The sequence below is a fragment of the Leucopleurus acutus genome (assembly GCF_964270905.1).
Source record: "Leucopleurus acutus genome assembly, chromosome: 9".
In the NCBI taxonomy this organism is placed as follows: Eukaryota; Metazoa; Chordata; class Mammalia; order Artiodactyla; family Delphinidae; genus Leucopleurus; species Leucopleurus acutus.
The window spans coordinates 27,280,301-27,284,308 of record NC_139144.1 but is presented as its reverse complement, the minus strand read 5'-3'; the positions used below and the strand labels follow the sequence as shown (position 1 = coordinate 27,284,308).

At 40.6% G+C, this 4,008-nt stretch overlaps 1 pseudogene across 1 annotated transcript; it reads right to left on the bottom strand.

Annotated features, from left to right (window-relative positions):
- Window positions 1-2,163: 2,163 nt before the first annotated feature.
- LOC309966249 (serine/arginine-rich splicing factor 3-like) lies at window positions 2,164-2,705 on the bottom strand (annotated as a pseudogene). Its single transcript has one exon. The product of its transcript is annotated as a serine/arginine-rich splicing factor 3-like (transcript).
- Window positions 2,706-4,008: the final 1,303 nt, after the last annotated feature.

The following is a 4,008-nucleotide window of genomic DNA, read 5'->3' as shown; positions in this document are numbered from 1 at the left end:
TATTAACCCTGTAAAATGAGATTCAGTACTCCACCTTAATATTTATTTTCTTGCTAGAATTGTACCAGATGGAAGAATTTTATATAACTGAAAACACTGATTGGTATGTCCTTCTGTTAAGAGTATTATCACCAATATAATTCTACTTTCTTTTGTATCTTAACAAATATTATTTTTTCTTTTTATGTCATGCCATATAACCCTTTTTCTATTGTTATTATGTCATACTATGTAACACTTTCAAAATACTCCTTTCATATATTTTGCACATGTCTTTACAAAACCAGGCCACCTATGAGTCATATGTCAATGCTGAATATCAAAAAGGATAACCCAAAATGCAGTCGCATAACCTAACCAACCTGCCAAGCAAGAAATCAAGGATATAGTAAAATGGGAAAGGCCTGCTATTAGAATCTTAAATAAATATTTATGGGAAATAGTTTGGAGCAAGATGTTTACAGAGGCTCAAAAGGAATGCTATAGCAGACATTAACCTTAACATCACTTAATTGTCTAAAGGAATATGGGGAACTGAGCAGTCAGTGCATCAACTGAAGGGTGCAGAAAGTAGAAGTAGGGATGTACTTCATGAAGCAAAAATGCATAATCACATATCAGAGGTTCTTTAAACTTCAGATGCAAAGGAACCTTTTCAAGTTCAACAGTGATGGAAGAATTGTTTGGCATGTGTCATCTTTTTTTTTTTTTTTTTTTTTGAGGTACGCGGGCCTCTCACTGTTGTGGCCTCTCCCGTTGCGGAGCACAGGCTCCGGACGCGCAGGCTCAGCGGCCATGGCTCACGGGCCCAGCCACTCCGCGGCATGTGGGATCTTCCCAGACCGGGGCACAAACCCGTGTGCCCTGCATCGGCAGGCGGACTCTCAACCACTGCGCCACCAGGGAAGCCCGTGTCATCTTTTATATAATCCCTATGTACAAAAGATTCACATATGTGTTTGTAATTATGGGAAGCTGCAGATAGATTTATTAAAACTTTTAACCTAAATTTGTTCCATCAATACTTTCCAACAGACAAGACTATACTACCCTTAACATTAGCAAACATAAATGTAGAATACAATACCAGTGATGACTGGTGTTCAGGTATTTAGACTTCATGATATAAATTAACTGACTACATTTTTGTTTTGTTTGTAGCTTGTCTTTATCCTCACCTACTCCTTTGCTTAACATAATTTATTATAGTTTGTATTATTTTCTTATTAAAGGCTACAGAGACTCACTAAAACAATGATGAGATGCAATAAATAAAGAATATATTAAACCCATCAATGTTACCACCTAAAGATAATTATTTTTAGTTATATAGGCACATATATATGTTCATATATATGTGCGTGTGTATGTATATGAGTTGCTACTATAAGAAGGTATGTATATATGTGTGTATGTATGTATGCATAGTCTTATTTCTAACAAGGAGATCATTCTGAATACATTTTTGATCATTTAAAAATGAACAGCATAACATGCTCATATTTTCATGATAATAAATACAAATCAAAAGTTTTATTCTTTAATAGCTTATAAACAATAGTGTACAAACTATTCCTATTATTAAACATGTTCTCAGAATAATTAAGTGAAATTAGAATTGTTAGATCAAGGGGTTTTTATGGCTTTCTGCACACTTTTTGGTTTTTTTTGCTTCTTGAAAGAATTTGCCCTCCATCTTATCCCCTCACTGAAGGTGTAGCAGGATAATCTTTCCTCTGCATCCGTAATAACTCTTAACAATTTTGCCAATATAATACAAATAAAATATTTTACTTTAACTCATATTTTTATTATATCTTTTCAAGAATTTATTGACCTTGCTGTTCTTTTTTTGGTGTGTTTATTAGTGTCTTTCACTCAAAATTTTTTTTTTTTTTTAAGCTGGTCAGGAGTTAGAGTTTTATTATCAGTCTAGGCAAGACTAAAAATTCAAAGCAAATTCAATTTTGCTTAAGGGAACATTGTAAAGTAACAATTCTTCATATTACATGCCTCACGTGATCCATTTCAAACCACAGAGAATTACACCTTTATGTGTCACTGTTCCAAGAGACAAACAAATGTGAACAGCTAAAACATTTTAAAAATGCACCAAGCTTATGAAGTCTCAAACAAAACTTGAATTTTCTGTACATACACCTGTCAAATGAAGTTATTTCCTGTGCACCACTCCTCTTGCAAAGTGGTCTTCTGTTCCCTTTCATTTGATCTAGATCAGCTAGGAGACCTACAGAAAGATCGGGATGGCTTGTGATTTCTATCCTGGGACAGTGATCTCTCTTTTCTCGTATATCTAGAAAGGGACCTGCTCCAGCTGCGGGAGAAGCTTCTCCGTCTTGGAGATCTGTGGCGAGGTGGAGGACTCCTCCTCCGGTAATCATCTCGAAGTCAACGACCCCAAGAAGGAGGCGGCCAGGATTTCGACTTCTCTTTTCCCCATTCGACAGGTCCACTCTTACTCGGCAGCCACATAGTGTTCTCCCGTCTAGTTCTCGGACAGCATTGGCTGCATCTTGGGGATCTTCAAATTCAACAAAAGTGAAGTCAGGAGGGTTTCTAGCAACCCACACACTTCGGAGTGGTCCATAATAGCCTACAGCTCATTCCAATTCAGTCCTGTTACCATTGTTTCCAGGATTACCTACATAAACTTTACACTCCAATGGACAGGAATCACGATGCATTTGGAGATCTCGGGTTAGAAACGCAGAGGCTCAAATCCCCTCCCGCGTGGCACCCGCAGATGCTCTTGCACACCCATCGTCCACAAAATGGCCTGGCAGGCGGATTCTTTGCCACTGCGCCACCAGGGAAGCCCAGTGGTGATGTTTAGGAAGAGACTCCTCTCCTTTTAGAAGCACTTCTGTAGATATTTCAGTAATATATCTGGGATCTGTTTATCTTTTCATCCTCATCTTTCTCATCAGAAAGTTGTGGTTTTACTCTTTCAGGTTCTTTTCCTTCTGGTGTCCGTTTGCTAGCTAGATCTTTGGGTTCACTTCTGTGCCTCTTTTCAACTTAGTCTTCTCCTTCATTCGTTTCAGCCTGAGCTCCTTCGGGCCTCGCATCTCTGTCTGGCTCCTCCTTAGATTTCTGTTTAGGTGTTAGTCCTTCGGTTTGACTTCTCAGTCTCTTTTTTTCCTGGAGGTTACCAGGCTTTACTTTATCATCTCTTTCTTCTTCCACGTGTGTCCTTGGTCTTACTCTTCCCGGTTCTTCTGCAGGGAGCAGTCCAGCAACTCGCTCTCTGGATGTAACTCTACGTCTCTCTTCCTCCTGGTCTTTTTCGTCTTCATCGACAGAATAATCTGATTTTGCTTTTTCAGGGTCTTCCTCGGGTTTCTGTTTGGCAGGGCCCCTTGTGAAATGAGATGTGATGGTGGTCTGCCTGGTAGTTTGCCTTGTAATCCTGGGGCTACATGAGACTTCAGCTGATTTTGTTTCTCCATCGGACTTGCTTCTCCTGGGCATGCAAAGTTTGGAAATAGGTCTGGGGGACTAGTTTTTCTCTGCTATTTCCACTCTGCGATCCTCACCACTTGTCTGGCTCCCGTTTTCTAGACATCCATTCACTTTCCGAATGAAACCATGAGCTCCGTTCTCAAGGAAAAATCTTTATTTAAACGGGATTTGACTTTAGCCCGGTAGCCCTCCTCTGATAATTCTTCTTTATGTAATTTGGTTTCCAAGTCACATAACTGATTCTTTATTTCTGTCTGCAGAAATTCAGGCAAGAGATTCCATTTCCTCTTCACGCATTCCTTTTCTGTTAAACTATCTCTTTCCAAATCTCTGAGCCGGATGGTCGCGATGATTTCGTGAGCGGCATCGTGGGGTTTGTCATAGACCGGCAGCGGCCACGGGTAGACGGCGGGCTCGGCCTCCATGGGCGACTTGAGCCTCAGCTCCAGCTTCTCCGCCATGTCTGCGCGCGTGGCCGCCGCACCAGGCCAGTCGGGCGGTGGGCGGAGGGGCGGGGCCTTTCAC